We start from the raw sequence: 20094 nt of genomic DNA on the forward strand, positions 1-20094 counted from the left end.
ACAGCAACTGTGTTTTTTCTGTTCTCATCCAACCTGGGCTCTCTAAGAAAGTATGTGGGTCTGTGTTTGTTTTCACACACCGACACACTTCCAAAACTTCCTAGCGTGAAAGGATTTCTTGTTTTTCATATTTTTTTTTTCAAAATCATGAATCACCTCCTGGAGTCTCTCTAGACAAAGGATGAACACAAACACACTCACACGTTTCAATATTGCACCAGGAACCTTTCTGCCCCTGCTATCCTGGAAATCCAGTGTGTGTGTAATAATGTAACAATTGCACACAGAGAGGCCATTTTAATGCAACATTAGATCTGAGGATGTCCACAGTTGACCTTTCAAAAATGATTCAGAAAGCTGCGGCTCTCACTTGTGAGACCTGTATTCAGCAAATGAAATCCTCCATGGGGACAAATGAAAGCAGCAGGATGCAGATCATAATGCAACAAGACAGCAGCAGAAATTGTTTAATTTGAAGCGCATCAATTGTGATGGGTGAATTTAGTCATGTTTTTGCCAGCATGAAAATTTACATGGAAAATGGTGTCAGTGAACTAGTGAAATGACATGTTGTATCATGGCACATAGGCTGTATATAAGATGGCTACCAGGATAAACTTTGAACAGTCTCATATGAATAACATGAGCAAATATCCTCCTATATTTACCATTTTTAAGAATCTTCAAGCCTGGCTTTTATATAACCACAGTTAGTCTCCTACCTGCTCCCATGTATTCCTTCACTCTTCACCTTTTGTACCTACTCCTCAGTGACTACTGCTCCATTGAACTAACTCCAATTAAGATGCAGCAGGAGTCCTTCTCCACCCAACCTTTGACACCTTCCAACTGTGAATATCCATCCAGCCAGGTCTTTAAAGCAACTACATCCCCGACTCTGCACCTCGTATAGCTTCATGCTTGCCATGTAGTAAAAACTGCTGTATTACTACTATCTCTGTCCACTATGAACTAACATAAACAAGAAAATGAACAAATAATGCTTTTGTGGACAGCAAGTGCTGAAAAAAGGACCCACTGCTCCTGCCCCATTGCACAGTTATCTCACTGTTGTACCACAGGGACCATTCTGAAACCAAAGTGTGGAACCTTGATATGGAAGCTGCACAAGGTCAGATTGTTTACGTTTACAGAAAATAGAAAACATCAATCTTTGTCTCCCTTTGATAGGTGAAATCCACAAGGTCCAGTTTGTCAAAAAGGCCACCATCTCTATTTTTCTATTTAGCTGGCATTAAGTTAAGATGCTACAAAACATAAAAACTCCCAACAAACCAGGCACAAGTCCCGTTCTACAATACATTAAATGTTTTGACATTTATACAATTCTCTCTTCTGCAAGAGTAACATCGTACCAGATTGTACGTGCTTTGTGTTTACTTTATGTCTTTACATGTGTTTATTATTACTAGATGGTAAACTTGGAAGGAATTCAGACGCTGAATTTACACAGTTGTAGCCTTTAAATCCCCTTTAACAGAGTTGACCAAAGCTGCACCAAATGTGTTTACTAATAATTGAAATACTTCTGTAAATATGTAAATAGCGACAGATACAGCAGCTTCAATAACAACTGCAAAAACAACTAATGTTTTAATTTAAACTGGCTTCTTAAGCTTATAATACCGATGAGGTCACTGGAGAGTCCCATTTTAATTAGAGCCATAACTTTGGGTTTTCAAAACTTCTTCAAGGGTGTGTTAAATGCAATGGAAGGAAACATAAAAAAAACCCTTTAAAATCCCAATTTAGACCAGTTAGTTTTAAAATCCAATATGGAAGATTTATAGTGAATCCTCAGCCTGAAAAGAATGTGGAAAACACACTTGAGAAAACGGTTAATTAGATTGCTTGGTGTCAATGACAATTGCTCACAAGAAAAGAGATAGCTTCCAATCAATGTTTTATGCCTATACTAATAGGCATAAAACCTATTAATGTAGGTTTTCAAAACAGCTTTGGAAACCATTGATGCTTCTTTTGTCTCCCACAACAAGATTATGATGCTAGAAATTTATTGTGCTTGTTTTTATGATTGCATTGTTAAACCATAAAGACATTATGTGTGTTGAGTGTTAATCACCTTGAGAACATTTCTTTCTTACACTTTTGCTTCACTTCATAAAACTTGCAGTCAATTCTAGTCGACTCCATCTGAATTGGTCAGGCTAAACAGAACATGATCTCACCTATAAAGTCAAATGGACAGTATTTAACAATCTTTCTTTGTTCTTGTGTACTTGAGCACAAAAGAAAATGGATTTTCTGTGAGTGTGTTGAAGGCTTTGGAAAATATTCAAACAGGACAAGTGCAGTAAGTGAGGATATTTGGGGCCTCAAATTGCCAGTGGGATCAAGCAGTACTTGAAATTTTATTAGATATGTTAGAAAATGTGTTGGTTGTGAAAATGCAACACATTGTTTGAGACCACATTTGTTGGTAGAAGACCATTTTACTTAGCTATAATTTGCAGCTAGCCTCAGCCTCCAAGAAAAAGCAAATTCGTTGATACAAAATAAAATCAAATAATAAACTGCAGCTAAGATAACTACTGCTAATGACCTTTTAACAGAACCTAATTTTAATTTTCATCTCTTTTGGAATTCATTTCTGGCTTACTAGTCGTCTTTACAATGAGCTGTTGTGAAGACAAAATGCAAAAACGATCAAGGGTGGATAATGTGAAAGCGATGCCAGAGGGGCAGTGGTGGCAGGTGGACAACAGACTTAGACAGAAGTGAACACATTTACAAAATTCTGCCTGTGGGCCTTAAACATCTTGAACTGGCTCTATCTCACCGTGAAACATGATGCAAACTCTGCAGAGAGAAGTTGCCTTTAGCATGCATGTTAAAATGTTTAGTAGTCAATATCTGTCAAGAAGTAAATTAGAAGGCTTTTTTGAAATCCATTAAAATTTTGTTTCTCTGGGAAGTAAAATGTCACATAGGGCCAATAAAATGATTTCTAATAGAAAACTACTGTTAAAACCATTCAACAAACAATCATGGTGAAAACTGTTGATTTGACAGACTGAGTGTCAGCTGTCACTGTCATACATGAGGAGAACTTGTTTTTAAACATTTTACTCAAAAAAAAAAATCAGTAGGGGTTACAACAGCAAACAGTTGTAAAGCAAAGCTAATTTATGGGGAAGCTGAATTCATTTTTGGACAGGACTTGCTGCATGTGCACACTGCCAAAAGTGCCATTACATGGTTTATTGACCATGGTATCATTGTGTTTGATTGGCCAGCAAACTGTCCAGACCAAGGCCCCGTAGAGTACCGGCACTAGGTGGAGACAACAGAACCGAGAATGGAGATAAGCTGAAGGCCGCTATCTAAGCAGCAGCCATTGTTTCCTTAACACCTCAGTAGCAACACAAGTTGATCCCCTCCATGGCACTTTGCACTGATGCAGTAATCCATGTAAAAGGAGCAGTGACCTTGAAGTATTGAGTGCATATAGTGTGCAGCACAAGGACATTATTTTTCAGTAGGGCAATACCGCTGTATTAGAAAATCCTTTTTTAATTTGGTCTTATGTAACACTCGGATTTTCACAGATCCTGACTTTCTAATTAGCTGTAAGCCATAATTATCGAAATGACTGGAAATGGGTCACTCTGTGAATATTTCAAATGTACATTCACCTTTTTTTAAAAATTGAAATAATTTAATAAAAAAACATTTATGAATAATATAAAAAATTAATTAATAGCAGTTCTTCAGCATACGTTTTTGCTCCACATGCCAATCAAGCTTAACACCCACCTACACAATCAAGCTTGTGTAGGTGGGTGCGTTTGTTGCTTTTTTAAAACACGTGAAATCTCAGTGTAATGTTTGCTGTCAAGTTGATAGAATCATTGATGTGCAGCATAGCCACCTCCTGCATGCAGTGTCCTGATCATATATCCAGTAGATGCTAAATTCACCTATCATTCATTGCCTATAGCACCAAATCTGTGAATAAAAGACCAATGTACTGTAAATTTGCTGCTACTCAAACAGAAAGCAAAGCTCACCGCATTAAACTGTTACACTACGCAGAGGTCTATGCATCCTCCCTCCCTCTCCAACTGCCTCTCTCTTACTCTGTTGCTCTCCCTCTCTCAGTCATCCTCTCCCGCCGTGGTGCTGAGCCTGCGACGTTGCTTAGAGAGAAAGAGGGGAGAGAAAGAAAAAAAATCTCATCCTTTCTGCTCCAGCCACTGAACGCAGCGTCTGACGGGGAAATAAGTGAAGGTACTGTGCAAAATATGTTTGCTTTCATTTTTGCAACATGTAGTTATTTATTTATTTATTTATTTATTTATCTTAAAGAACAGTCATGCTCCGATATTTCATATGCACCGATATAAAAGAGACGGCGGGGCGAGAACGCACCTGCCCTCACAGACTCCAACCTTCTTGGTGCAACAGAACCTCACTGAGCTAAATTTACGATGGCATTAAAACGCCTGCTTTTTATTTTCCCTGTTGGTGCTTTGTAGAAGACTTGTCAGAATAACCTATTAAGGTGCCCAGATTTCATTTTATATTTTTTACAATACGCTTTTTTTTTCTATCGGGTTGAAACGCACGCCAAAAGTGATTCAATCTGTGTCACAGATTTAAAGTGTCACATGAAGCCAGGTTGGATTCTGCAGAGATAGGACGGCCGGGCAGGATACGCGCCATGGACAGATGTGCGAGAGAGAGGGGATTTAGTATCGAGGGAGGAATCACGCAGGGGATAAAGCTGGTGATGCATGCGCGCCGCTGCTGCGTGTGTGTGTGTGTGTTCTTGCTTTTTCTTTTTTTTTATTCTGGGTTAAATGGTCGGATTTCCAGCAGTATTGACTACTCAGTCGCACGACAGAAAAGCGGCTCACTTCACCTGCAGCGAGGGCTTAGGCGGAAGCCACCTTTAGTTCTCCAGCATGCATGAGTTATTGAATGTGTGGCTCTGATTATGTGTTTAAGTGAGAGCGAGAGTGAGAGAGATAGAGAGGAAGAGCTCTCATACCAGCAGCGGCAACAGTGTCCAACTGCTGACCGATGGACCACACAGATTTGTACGCCCACACACTGTGGACAGCCAGGCACGAGAATATGCGTAGCAACAGAGACAAAACACTTGGAAATCTATTGTCTGTATCGTCATGGGCAGTAAAATCCCTGTGCATCATTCACTTTATAACAAGTTTTGAGTCTTAAAATGCAGAAGGTAGTGGACAGAGTGTGTGCAGATCAGATGGAATTTCTGTGGGTCATGGAGTCTAAATGTGCAGACTTCCATGATCCAAGTAGGCATGGGCTTTAAGAAAAAAGTAAGAATACCCTGCTTTCATGGTATTCATATATATATATATATATATATATATATATATATATATATATATATATATATATATATATATATATATATATATATATATATATATATATATATATATATAAAACAACAACATGAATATTAAACATGATCTAACTATTGTTATTCAAAACTGATTAGCACCAGTTTTTCCTAGTGTTGCAAAAAACAGTAGACATTTTCATTGTTCCAGTTATAATATCGTTGTACAGACTGTGTACATTGTTCAAGTATAACATTTTCACCTGGGTAGAGCGTAATTGTTCCCTGGAAATGTTTTTGAGTAGAATATTCAAGTCATTTCAATTAATTACAAAATAAACCCCAGCAGCAAATTAAACATTGGAACTCAAGCCCTGTTAAAGAATTGTTTTATTGATGGGTCTCACTTAGTGGTCAGTACTACATGGCTGATTGGTGATAAAAGCCTGACGTTGGGGCTTTACGTAACATTTCCAAATATTGGAATCTATTGCTGTGTGCCCTACACCCCTTTAAGAGGCTGAGTGACTGTAACATTTAAGGGAACTCTAATTGGTTTTGTTCCTTCCATTTTTGTTGCTTGTGGCTGTCAGCAACCATCGGTTTGTTTGCAATAAAAGCCTTCTTTATTTATCTAAGCTAGTGTACTTGAGTCTTCACTTATACATCTTGCAGAGGCGCATATTTATAGACAATCTCTAGTACACTTCAGTAGCAATTGATTTTGTCTTCAAAGTTGGAGATTAAAAATGGGCAAGAGTAGAGAACTGTACCACATTATGATAGCTAGATGGCCAGATTATGGCATCTCCAAAAACTGTAGTTCTCATGGAGTTTCTCCCGTTTTCAGTGGTTAGTTTCTTTCAAATGTGGTCCAAGGAAAGAACAGATGTGAATGGGCAACATGTTACTGTCATGGTTGTTTGGGGCTCATTGATAAGTGGGGAGAAATAAGGCTGGTCTATGTGGTCTGATCTAACAGGCAAGCTATGTTAGCCCAAATTGCTGAAAAAGTTATGCAGATTCCAATGGAAAGATATCAAAATACACCATCACAATCTGTTACTTGCACTGGCTGCAAAGCCAAAGTCCACCGGTGTAGGGGCCAACGATTGGCATGTGATCATCCAATCTAAAAAATGTGACCTGCTGTGAATGCTTTTTTCTTTACAATGCATGGATTGCTAGGTGAATATGTGTAGCTAACTAGAGAAATAAATTGCACCAAAAAAACATTGTGAGCTATTGAAGCATAGAAAAACAGCAAATCATCATGGGTCTAGTAGATTCCTTCCTTGAATGGTTCAAGGCTCTTTTTGCAACATGAGCCAGGAGCCGACTTTTATTTGGCTCCTCAATAGAAATGCCATTCATAATGTTTGAATTGATTAAGCTGTTATTACAAAATTCAGAGACCATACAGATGTATGATGCTTTTCAGTCTGCAGCTGAAAAGCGTCTGTGAAAAAAATAATCTAATCATGGGTTGATACAGAAATTTATACCATTCACCGACATCAGATCTTGGCATTGTGCACAAACAGATAGCATGGGAAGAGAACCAGGACGATTACACTGTTGCCATATGGGAAATATTTACTAATGGCCTGTTCTGAACTCAGTTTGACATTTTGTTCTGTATCCAGAATTTAGATGGGATAAGGAGAACATTTTGGCAAACCAACAAGCTCTTACGTGATACACTTATACTTTGTGATGCAAACAAAACTAATGAACAGAGCGCTGCTTTGAAAACCATCTTGGCTGTTTTTCCTCCAACAAGAATTACTTGTCAAATACTGCTTTAAGAGGAGCGGTGGGTGATGCCATGACTCTCTGATGAGATTAACTTGTCTTTTCTTTTTTCTTTTTTTGTTAGCACAGGAAAAGTGTAGGACAATTCCCTCAGCTAACTCTGAGCATAATTTTCTTGGAGAATAGACATATGTTCATTGGAGAAACAAAACAATACAGAGAGAAAGAGTCTAGTTTCTGGTTGTTTCGTGTGAGCTTTGTGCACAAGGTTCAAAAGTTCGGACACTTATTTAGTCTGTGTGATCAATACTTAATAAGTGCTTCATCTGATTCTCTTAAAATGACAAAGGGGGATATCAGTTTGCTTAGTAAGTGGATTCCCTTTTTATAAGATGTTGTAAATTAGCTTTTGCTCCAGTCAATAATGAATCGCTTACCTGTTTTCACCCATGACATCTAAGGTGCAGTTTGTCCAGAGTGATCCCTGGAGACACCCACTTTAAATGCAAAAGGGACACCCTTCCAACTTTATTTTGCTATTTTATTGCACCCGTTTAGCTTCCACACATAGTCTTGTTCTCCACCCACCCGCTCCTTTCATTTTACCATGCCTCTTGATGTCGTCCCTGGAGGAATGATGAGCAGTCTCCAATCAATTGCAATCACATATCAGAGCTGTACCAGGGTGAAAAAAAGAGGGAGAGGTAATCAGTATGGAGGAACAGGCCTGGATGAAAGTGAAATAACCACCACCTACCAAACCAAACCACTATGTAATCTTCTCTTTATCAGAATTCTATTAAGCAGCGTGAGAAATAATTTTGGAAATCCATAGTTCTGTCTGTGGGCGATAATCTGAAGAAGTGATGAATGCTGCACTGGTATGAGCCTGAAAATGCAATTTTCTTACTTCTTTATGTTTGTGTGAAAATAATCAAATATGATGCTGCTAAATTTCATGAGCAAAATGAGGATATACACCAGCATACCTGTAAGGAACTGGTTCTTGAACAAGATGATTGGGAATACATGCCACTGCAGACATGTCCAATGCATTGGCTGAAAGCAATAAAACAGCTTGATATCCTTGCTTTGAAACCAGCAAAAGTTAGGGAGGACTGACCTAATTAATTCTGCTTACAGTTAAGTTAAAAAAGATGCTTGCTCTGTAACGGTATGGTAGCTGAGCTAAAATGCTGTGACAGCAAATGCCTGGCAGGTCAGATTATATAGATGTAGCAAAAAAATACAGCATATAATCTTGACTCATTTGTATGGCTCGGATAGTTTTCTTATGGTCGTAACTGCTGTGTAGCAGAACAAATAAGAAGATGAAACAGTACATAAAAATGATGAAGAAAACATGTTACTCATTAATTTCAGAATAGAAACTAGATGGCAGGCATATTGTCACAGGTAATTCTTTTTCACATTTAATAACATACTCAGTTGTTACAAATGCACAGTTTTGTAAGGTGAATCATTGAAGCCACTACTGAAACACTCCAGCAGAAATTGACAAGATGACTAACATAAAGTGCTGTGAACCATTGTTTTAAAGATAAAAAAAATCCTGAATTGTTGTGGGTGCTTCTGCTTTGCCTGTTTTTTAATTGATATCACTAAATATAATCCAGGACAATGAATTGCCTTTAGAAGTTAGATAATTAGTAAGTTGGTTCCACTTATGTGTCATCTAGTCATAGGTAAAGCTGATCTTTAAAGACTTTAGGGGTTTGTAAGAGAAGATTAGAGTACAAGTAGAATCATGAAGACCAGGAAACACATCAGATAGATAAATAAAGTGGTGAAGAGGATTAAAACAAATGTAGATTATACAATTACATGCCAAACTTATCATCTTATTTAAGAGTTTTCATCTGTTTCCATCAGTCATGCAAACAAATTTGGATGAATCTGGTCTTTACTGAAGAGTGACAAGAATAAATGGATCATTTAACAAAAGGATATTCAGTTTAAACTATGCTACAAAAAGAACCAAGTAGGAAACTCTGCATGTGAAAGGAAGTGATCTGGTTAGATAAGATCAATACCAAACATCCTGGCCTACATGAAAAATCCTACGAGAGAGAGAAATTAATACAGCACATCTCCTTAAACATGCCATCCCTACTGAGATACATGGTGGAGGGAGGATCATGCTGTAGAAATGTGCTACGTCACAGGGGATAGGAAGGCTGGTCAGAGTTGGTGGGTAATGGATGGAGATAATCCTTGAGAACTATGCTTATTATGGGAAGCATAAGAAACTGGAATGAAAGTTTAACTTTCAAACAGAACATATGCTTTACAGTAGGGGTCTCAAACTCCAGTCCTCGAGGGCCGCACTCCTGCAGTTTTTAGATGTGCAACAGGTACAAAACACTGGAAGGAAATGGCTTAATTACCTCCACCTTGTGTAGATCAGTTCTCCAGAGCCTTAATTATTCTATTCAGGTGTGGTGGAGCAGAGGCACATCTAAAAGTTGCAGGACTGGGGCCCTCGAGGACTGGAGTTTGAGACCCCTGCTTTACAGCATACCACCAGAGCTATGGGAAGTCATATTCATGTGCTGAAAAGGCCCAGTCAAAACAACAAAGAAGCAAAAACTTGCAACAAAATGTCTACAAGTTCAGAATGCCTTTTCACTGCAATATAAATCTCATGGGGTCTTACCTATTAGATATCTTGTACATTAAATAGCTGTGTGCATTATTTGTGTATATTAATTCAGCTAATAATGTGCCTGTATGCAGACCATGAAAATCCTTGCAAGAAGAACCTCTAATAGGCCAAGTGAATAAATTAGGTATTCAGGAGGTCCTCCTTGCTGTTTCACAATTGACAGCCTTAGATCTTTAGGCCTCCCCACCTGCTTCATCCCTCCTGGCCTCTGTTTCTCTGCCACACCCTCGAAATCGATCTCAGAATCCTTCAAGGGAGATTATGCAAAGATCCTGAGAGGGATAACCCTTGGGATAGATCCGCACTTGCTCACTCCTCCACATCACGTTCTTGGCTACTGCATGCTGTGCTCTATTTCAGCCAACCAGCTGTTGCAGTCCTCTGCACAATCAATATGGCCGTCGTGTTTCACAACAACCAACAGTCCCTCACTGCCAGGTACCTGTGGGAAGTCCCCCAGGGAAAGAAAACAAAAGGCATGGGAAGACACCTTTAGAGTTGACAGATTTCAGAATTGCAGCATGTTTGAATGATTTGAGGAAACTGGATGCAGTCTCTTTAGCTGTGCCGTTGCCAGGCGTGAATGAAGTAGCAGGGGAAGAGAACATCTTTGTAGACAAGTAGAAGCTGTCTCAGAGGGAGAGAAAAAAATAGATCCAATGGATAAGAAAGTGGAACAAGAATATTACAGTATGAACCATATGTTACATATGTGAAAAGGAAAAGAATAGGGACTAGTGAGAAGTTAGTGAAACAGCTCTGATGAATGTCATGCACTCCCATAGTCTGCTTTAGGCATGTCTCACACCTGGCAAGTGAACTAATAATTGGCGAGAATGGTGTTGGAAGGTCTGGTAAAGAAAATTTTCCAATTTTTTTCAGAGTATTGCTGAGTTTAAAGTTTTACAGCTCCTTGACTCTAGCTTGAGTTTAAATTTTGTTTTTCACTGCCACGTGTACATTGCAAATCTATTGACCCTGCATCGTGTGACGATAGATAACTGTCTGTATGAGTTTTGACTGAAGTGATGTTTTGTGAGGTACTTATGTGAAGTCAGTATCTTACCTAATAAAGGAAGCGACTTATGTGCCACATTTTGGAGAAACAGGATTTTGTTGGGATTTTAAGCAAACAGGTACTTAAAAGACATTTTGAAAAACAAATCAAACTTTGAAAATATATTAGGGATTTTAGTAAGTAGCACTCTTTGGTGTGCATTTTTTTTTTACCAGAGAAGGTTAATGTCAATATGTGACATTGTGTGCATCCTTGTAGTTGTTTTAAGTAGAAACATCTTCCTAACGTCTAGGATGCATGTAAAAAAACTTTGCAGAGAGATATACTGGATGTAAACTCTTAGTACAGTGAAGCCATTTGCAGGAAATGGGTCTGTCATGTTACCTCTAATGTGTTATTGCTGGATATTTGTCTGAAATGATTTGCATGGTTATATTACTAAACAGTTATTATGTATATATTTAATTCTGACATGGGTTTGTGACATGTTCTGCTCTTTTTACTGTGTGTGTGAAGGTGTAGTCATGGCTGACCTCCACCCTAATTTGTCTATAAATAGTTGCATTGTCTATAATTCACAATGATCTGTCTGTCAGACCAGACAGGGGTACTTTATTTTTTACTTAACTGTTGCCTTAATATTTAATGCTAAACTGAATGTCCATGAAAAAAATTTAATTATTTACTTGTACCAAAAAGTGGTCAGATTAACCCAAAAAGAAATAAATGTAGGTCACCCTATTAGTTTCATGTTTTCTTTCAAACATCCAGCGTACCTGGTAAGCACATCTTTGTACATGCACTATATTTCAAAAAGCCACAGCCTGGCTTATCTAGTAATCCAACTATGGCTGCAACAGTGTCAAGTGAATAGATAGATGATGATGGCCTCTTGTGTCTTACAGCTGCCAAGAAAAATTAATTTCAAGAAGCTTTTCATTTTATTTTACTCTTAGAAACATGTACTGCTTTTCCAAACCATAAACTATCTGCTGCCTGCTGCAGGGGAGACACTGACAACTCAAGCATACTTCATACAACCTCATTTATGAACAAAAATGAAAAATTTAAATGAGTAAAAGGAAAAAAAAATGCTTTGACATGTCATTTTAAATTTCACTAAGTGTCCTTGAATGGAATAAACCCACCCTTTGAAATTACCGCATTCAAAACTTAAAGCTTTCTGACAGATGGCAGTAACAACGTGGTGCAATGTAGTGCAACCGCTTTGTAGTGTCTTTAGATCTTTGTAAGAGTGATAATGTAGAGATGCATGTCTGATGCAGAACATTAGTTTCTTTATGATGACAAATTTGGAAACCTTTAGTAGATAAAAGAAAATATACATGTATCCATTCTGAAGGAAAGGCATTAGAGCCAGTTGAGGTCTCTAGATAAGTACAAATACAATCAAAACATTTCATGGTATAAAATCACTCTTTTGTTTGCTGCGTGAAAACTGCCAAAATTATTTATATTTTCTAAAGGCCAAAATAATGAGTGAGATTTTTTTTCTAACAACTGTAGGAGTTTGGTCAAACCGTGTGGGAATTCTTTCACAACCTTTTGACAATACTTTGTTGGAATATTTATGTCCTAGGTAGTTTTGAGTTGTTTTTGAAGTTTGATTTCTGTTTTACTCTAATTTAGTCCTTCCTTAGTGATTCCAGATTATGTTTATTTCTTATGTCTAGGTATTTCTTGTTACTCTAGTTAATTATGTTTCTTTGGTCTAGTTATTCTTCAGTGTTAGATTTTTTTTACTAGTCCTGTGTGTGCTGTCCTTCGCGCTCTGTGCCGCTCTGCCTTCTGCTCTCTCCCCTCACACCTGCAGCCCGTTTCTAATCAGCCATATGTTCCTTGTTCAGTAATCAACCTCCCCAGTATATTTACGACTCATTCCCAGTCCCTCCTTACTGGCTTACCTCGTCAACTCCTGTTATTTTCCTGCTAGAATTTTTACTTATATTTCTGATTTTGTTTTGTCTCTGGCTCCTTGTGTTCTCTGTGTGTTTTTTAAATTTTTTTATAATCTTCTTCACCTACAAACTGCCTCTGCCTCTCTGCCTTTGGGTCCACCTAAAAACATCTAATTATGACAATATTGTCCTATTCCTCCTGACAGAACTGCTTTAACCAAGTCAGATTTGGAGAACATCATGCAAGAAAAAGTATTTTTTGCTCTTCAAAGCACATAAGCAACCATGCAACTAAGTTAGCAGTGTTATTGGGGATATTGTCCAATAATTGGAGTGTTATTGGACACTCCAATAGCAGTGTCCAATTGCTATTGGACTGCTATTTATGCAATAGCAGTCCAATGCAATTATGCATAAATTTATGCAATTTATGCACAATTGCATAAATTGTGCACTTATGCACAATTTTTATGTTCTTTTACAATGTTTTAAAAGTGTTACTTGAGTGTTGCATAATGTTCTTTTCTAAAGATATCTGTTTTATGAAAAATACCCATTCCTTTTGAAGTAAAACACATACCCAGTTCTGTCACCCCCATACTTTACATAGGCATGCAGTTCTAATGCTCATTACCCTTTTTCTCTAAATTCAACACTGGTCATAATAATCAAATGGTTTCATCAGACCATAGGAAATATCTCCAAAAACTAACATCTCTATCATTGAGAGCAATGTAAGCTGTAATTTGGCTTTTTATGTTGCTAATAAATAACATAAGTGTACCTGAGTGGCCATTCAGCTAATGTACAAGACCTGTTTCACTCTAGATATGAAACTCTCTTTGTAGATAACTCTAAACAAACTGTCCATGTTTCTGTCCATGCTAAGTTTTCCTTGTCCATTTTAATGAGTTAGAAGAGATAAGACAGCAGTCGATACTTTAATCTTTTTTGAGTTTTGCTTGACTCTGTTGGCTATTTTAAAATCTTAATTTGCCATTTTGTTTTGATTAGCGCAATTCTCACCACATCTCAGAACAGTAGAAAGAATTTATAAAACGTTCTCGCTTTCATTATTCTAACTTTAACCAAAGTTACATGGAGGGTGATAAATCACTTTTCAAATCCTAGCTAAACAAAAATAGGACAATTTTATTCTGATTTGTTACAGGTAATGGTTAAAAAAAAATGGACATGTATTGCTTTACACAATGTATGCACACATCTGGTTTTAAGAGTGTATGCATACACTGTGGATTCCCTTGTACACCTTCCATCCATCCAGACTTTCTGAAACCATTCAGGGATCCAGTCAGATCTGTTCTGAAACAAATACACCAGACATTACTTACCTCTAAAAACGACTGCACTGCTTCCTTCTCCAGCGCTCTACTATCTCATAATCCACCTGCAGGCTCTGACTGAGGGTATGATATAATAAGTCCCCAATGTCTCTTTGCGAACATTTTCTGTTAGAAATGATGAGGTCAGAGCCTACGTGGCACTTCTTCGGGTTGCTATAGATATTTGTGTGTTTGCGTGCGGGCGTGTGTGTGTGTGTGTTTATAGCCAGAGACAGAAAATGAAAAATAATTAAGCTGTTGTTTGATCTTTGGGGAGGAAAAGCTTTTTGATGCAGTTTTTTTAAGCGTACAAATTTTCTGAACAAGAAATAGTTGAAATCATCTCGTGCAATATGCATAAATTACTTGTAGGACTGCCATTTTAAGGCTCGTACTTGCATCAATACATAACAGACCTCCACATATTTTGTGCTCAGTGTAGTCTGAAATTTTTTCAAGTTATTAGAATTAATGTGAAACATCATCAGAAAGGGAGAAATTGAAAAAGGCAAAGATAACTGTGTAGGCGTGTGCCACAGTTTTTTTTTTCTTACATCTTTTTTTGGGTTAAGTAACTGCAGCCAGTAAAGATATGATTGGCAACTAAACTGCATCACTAATTGACTGTAATGAATGTAAACAAATAAAATACAATTGGATCCAATAAGATTAGTAACAAATTCATACAAAGACAACCGTAAACCATGATTACATGCAAAGCTTAGCCATTCTCTGTGGAGGCTGTGATGCTTTTGCAGAAGTCTCCAGGTGTGTGTGTGTGTGTGTGTGTGTGTGTGTGTTATGAGCCATGCATAATATATACTCTATGTGCTCATCCTTCTCTGAGTAAGAGTGTGTGTGTTCAGTGTCAAGTGTGTGCATGTGGTGTATATGTTAAGTAAGGACACCATCTGCCATGATCTTTGGTTTGTGCCAACCCCCCACCCCTGTTAACCCACGCCCATGCACACATACACAAAATCACTCAGTGTTGATGAGGAGAAATGAAGTCTCTCTCAGTGGATTGCGAGAGTGGGGCAGGGGATGGATGCTGTAAGAAGAGTGGGAGTAATGTGGAAAGCGCTATGAGGATTAAAAGAGGATGAATACAAAGAAAGTTGTGGTGTTCCAGCTTGGTTAACCTCTGGTATGCTGCTTTGAGAAGTGAATGCTTAGCGTACTGTATGCTCCAGCAAAATAAACACAAACATTTAGAAATAAACGCACACACACACACCAAGAGCTGCACATGCGTACTAAGTAGATTTTTGAATAATGCTTTGTGTTTAGTTTTTTTTTTTTTCTGAACTGCCCTAGATTCATTTGGCATCTGTGCTGCACACTCATTTCTCTCTCACTGTCTCTCTCTCCCATTCTCTCTCTCTCACTTTCTGTCTCTCTCTTACTTTGACATGCCTTTTTATACACATCATCGCTCTCTTCTTTTACTCTTTTTACCCATCTTTCTTTTTCAGAGAGAAGTGATGGTGAAAATGCCCGACATAAATATTTTAGCCCTCTTAGCTTTTCTGCATCTGCACTTTTGCACTGAGAGAGATTACTGTATATCTGGTTTACTACGGTGAATACATGCTGGTGGGTTTCCTTGTTAAAAACTCTCTGGGTAAATATACATAAAAATTCCCAAATCCCACATATATTTTGCTTATTGTTTTATGAAGATGTTTTATTGCATCATATCTGCATCAACTGTAGTTCATTTGGGCCAGGAGACAATTATGAATGATGACATCTTATTAAACCATAATGACTGAACCACCTCCTGAAGTTAGATATTACAAATCAACGTCACACAATCATATTTCCCTTAAGGAAACTAGGAGCATAATGTGGGAAATTATGCTCAATCATAAGTTTTCAAATGACAGAGAGGCATTCCCAATTCAGATACAAAGCAAAACAATATAGAGGGTTAAAATATTACAGTCCTTGGCTAATTTAGCGACAATAGCTACTTTCACCAACATAATTACGTTAAAATTAAAAATTGCAGACAGTGATCCATAAAGAATGTGATCCTGGACGTATTTGCTTTACTGGAAGTGAGCAGTATTTCCAAGCTGTGTTTGGAGAAATCATCTGTGTTTTAGCCTGGGCATAATAATTACAGTTTATGCCAGAGGATTACAGATTAGATTACCTCTGACAGCTTTCACTACTTCCATTGATTTATTAATATGACAAAATTGTGACAGTATGCATATGTGGAAGTGTTGTGCTTTCCTTATGAGAGGAAAAGAAACAAAAAGAGCTTTTGCTGTGAAGACTTCTCTAGGCTTAGTCAGGTTTCTTGGCTGAAAGTCTGTGGTATAAAAACAAAAATCTTGAAATGAGCTACTGGCTTGAAATAATCAATATACAAACAAATAGTACCTCTTCCTTTTGTCAATAATAATATTGATTGTGGTACATTCTCAGTTAAAACAAGCCAAGGGGAGTTTATTGTTCTTCTTTTTCATTTTCTACCACTTTGCTATGTCATCACTTGGTCTGACGGCATAGAAACTCAAGCCAACAGAAATAAAGTGTGTAAACTTGGGTTAAGCACACAATCTCACACAGACACAGTCATGCATGCATACACAGGGAATGAAAGTGTGTGAGACTGACCGCTTATGTTGCTCTACAGTTTGAATGTAAAGATTTGAAAACAGAAAAAGATTCAAAATTAAGTAGGAATATTTTTTGTACACATTGACTGAAGAGTGATATAAGTTTGCAATAATTCCCAACTATAAGAAGATATTCGTTTTGCTAATATTTTTAGCATAAACAATGTATTCACTCTTCAGCAGAGATGTCGAGAGTCCCATTTCGCCCTCAGATTGCAATTCAGTTATTTTCAAGACTAACACAAATTTGGCTTTGATCAGATTTATTCAGTGATATTTTTACAACCCTTTTGAAGTTTAAGATCAGAAAGGATTTACACGTCCATTTCCCACAAAAAAACCGACGACTTTATTTGTTGCCAAAAACTTACACAACCCCCTAAGTTTTTAATTACAGTTTGAAACACAGATTGTGTCAATATTATGTAAAAATGTGAGAGAAAGCCAATCAAACACAGCAAATAATGAAGAAAGTGTATTTCCTGGTGGAAAAGTTTAGTCTGGGCCTCACTATCACTTCCAATGTTACTGGCATGATTAAAATATCCCAAGGCAAATGTTTTCTACATTTGAAGCAGGCTCCGTCATAATCTGTGGAGTGCTTTCCATTAATGGAACAATGTAGCTTCAGGTTGTTGTGGTATGTCAAACCCCGGCTAGCAATGCGGAGATTTTGCATCAGACAACTGCCTTGACTGACAGAGTTCCCCTGTGGTTGCAACGATGCAGTTTACTACGCTCATTTGACAAAAGATTTCCTCCAGGAGAATGAGATTTCTCTCTTGGGCTGTGCATGACTCCCTGATCCAGAACTTTTACAAGACAGTTATGGTCTACAAGAAAAAAATACATCAGTTTTAGACCATAACTGTCTTTCAGTAGGTCACGTTCACCACAAGGAGCAACATTTCCATCTAATGCACTCTATTTAATTGCTCCTTTGTAATCTGGTATGAGGCATATGTATAAGTAGAGCATTAACACCAACTGACTTAGTATATGTACGGTTTATTTGGTGGGAACATACCTTACATAAAGACTGATGCATGCTTAGATATCCAGTCTGTAGCAGTTGCTTTCACAGCTAGGGTGAAACACCAATAAATGTGAGAGCAACTGACCTGACAGGGAAGTTGAATGAAGTATCTCCAATTCATTACTAAGAAACCAGTGAGCTGACATACAGTACAGCATTAGTGATGCTTGGCAAAGATACTGGTAGGAGCAGCCACGATGGAAAGTGTCCACCATGAAGAAGAAGAACGTTGAAAGCCAAAAGTGGGGCAACACAGAAAGAAGTCAGCCAATTGTCAGATCTCCAGAAACTTGCATCTAGAAAAGGAATACCCCAAAATTACAAAAAGATGCCCATACCTGAGGCCCTGGGAACTGCCACGGACTCCAAGCTTTGGCTGCCAGGCTGAAGAGATATAAGTCAGACAAATAAACAAGTCGTCCTACATCAAATCGTGGCTGGGTAATAACGCACAAAGTAACCCAGGAAGGAGTGAACAATACTGGAAATAAGCATCACATAGCAATGATGGACAGTGGACAATAGACCTGGAAGCCTAGCACACTAATCTCCCTGTACAAAGTCCAGTGAACATCACAATGGCTGACATCCAACAAAGAGTTTGTGAGTAGGAAGAGCTGGACAGCTGGACATGGTCCATGCCTACAGGCTCAAGAATATGAAGTCTCTTCATGAGCACCTCTTGGCACAAGTGAACCAACGGGTGAAGAATGAGACCAACATCCAAGATCCAAGCTCCAAGAATACATTAGGAAGATGGCCGGTGGTAGAGGACCCAAGCTTGAAATAAAGAGCCACCCTTCTTGCCCAGGAGGACAGGGATGGGTGAGAGAGTAGTTTTAAATAATGTTAGAAAAAGATTTGATGGTTGAAATAACACCTCACTTTCTCATCTGAGCATTTTGAAACTTTTCCTACTGAGCCTGTGATGAACCATAAAAATAAAATAGGTCAACAACAGTTTTTTTTATGCCAAGGTTTTTTGTCATCTGTCTCCTGCCTTGGCATTACTTCTTGTCCTCCTTTTTCTTTCTCTAAAGTTTTTTTTAATGTTACTTGCCTAAAGCTCAACACAGTCTCTGCGGCAGATTTTATTTCTACCAGCATTAAGGTCACACACACCTTAAAGGAAAGGCAGATCAAAATGGTTATAAGATGAGGACAGACAGCATTTTGGTAGAAGATAACTCTGTTTCACAGTAACACTAATTTACTTTAATGACTTGTTTTCGCAAAGTTCACATTTTCATCACAGCCCTAGTATTTTTGAGACACTACCTGGAGGAGTTGCTTTTGATATAATAAATGTCTTATAAGCTGAAGTTGACACTTTGATGGCTACTCAAACAACAGTATGGATCAAAGTAATGGTAACATCTAATTGAGCCTGTAAGGTCTTTGTCCAGATAACTCACAACTGATGACTGCGTAGGGAAGAACTGTGACACAACAAGGAAAGTTGAAACCTGAATGTAACTGCATGTTGTGACAAGATAATGATCCAGAAACAAACATAGAAACAGGTTTTGGAGAAGAAAAAGCAGGCTGTTCCATTTTCAGGATGAAACTCCAGCTGTAGTTTTACACAGCAACCTAGAATGAGGCGTAGTGCACGATTTCATGAAATGTGCTTGCTTAGGAGATGCACATTAAAATAAGAAAATAAAAGTGGTTCTTGGAAATTTTCATCTTGAACTAAAAGGATTATATTGTCTAAAAATTAAGTGAAAACACTTTTTTATCTTTTGCTTAAACTTCTTATATAAACAGTTTTTTTTTGTGTGTTTGTGAAAACTTAAATCTAACATCCTTGTTACTTTTCAACCGCTGGCATTGTCACCAAACTATTCATTGCAAATTTGCATAAACAAACTTGAGTTTCTTTAAAAAAAATAGCACATTTTGTCCATGTACCTCCAGAGATAATATAACATCTCTTTTATTCTGATTCACATATGTATTCTTTACAGACTGCAAATCTTAGCCCTTATGCCATTTTTCATTTAGTTCCTTTATTTACAGCCTTGAAACACAAATGGTCACATACAGATAGTGTCATAAAGCGTGGTGGAGAGGTGGTGAGGCAGCAAACGGAAACCCAGGGCGTAGTGAAAAATGAAGCTTAATGATGAAAATGTCCACAAAAAAAACAGGCAGCACGGCAGAGCAAAAACCAGGGCTCAAAACCGGTAGCAACTGGGCAGCACAAATACAACAAACGTAGGGAGACGAAACCAGACGTATGAAGACGTAGGACCCGACAAGGACACAGAGACACAGGTGACACTAAATACACAGAGGGTAATCAGGGAACAAGACACACCTGGGAACTAATCAAG

At 37.9% G+C, this 20094-nt stretch overlaps 1 protein-coding gene across 1 annotated transcript in view; it reads left to right on the top strand.

The window, feature by feature from the left end:
• The window catches only part of LOC122822405 (protein phosphatase 1 regulatory subunit 29), a 75821-nt gene that overhangs the window by 3555 nt on the left and 52172 nt on the right, over positions 1-20094 (top strand). The window contains exon 2 of the mRNA XM_044101048.1: positions 4144-4272. The gene's annotated coding sequence lies outside the window, so the exon portion shown is untranslated. The remainder of the gene's footprint in view (positions 1-4143; positions 4273-20094) is intronic.

The sequence above is a fragment of the Gambusia affinis genome, linkage group LG19, assembly GCF_019740435.1.
Source record: "Gambusia affinis linkage group LG19, SWU_Gaff_1.0, whole genome shotgun sequence".
Taxonomy (NCBI): domain Eukaryota; kingdom Metazoa; phylum Chordata; class Actinopteri; order Cyprinodontiformes; family Poeciliidae; genus Gambusia; species Gambusia affinis.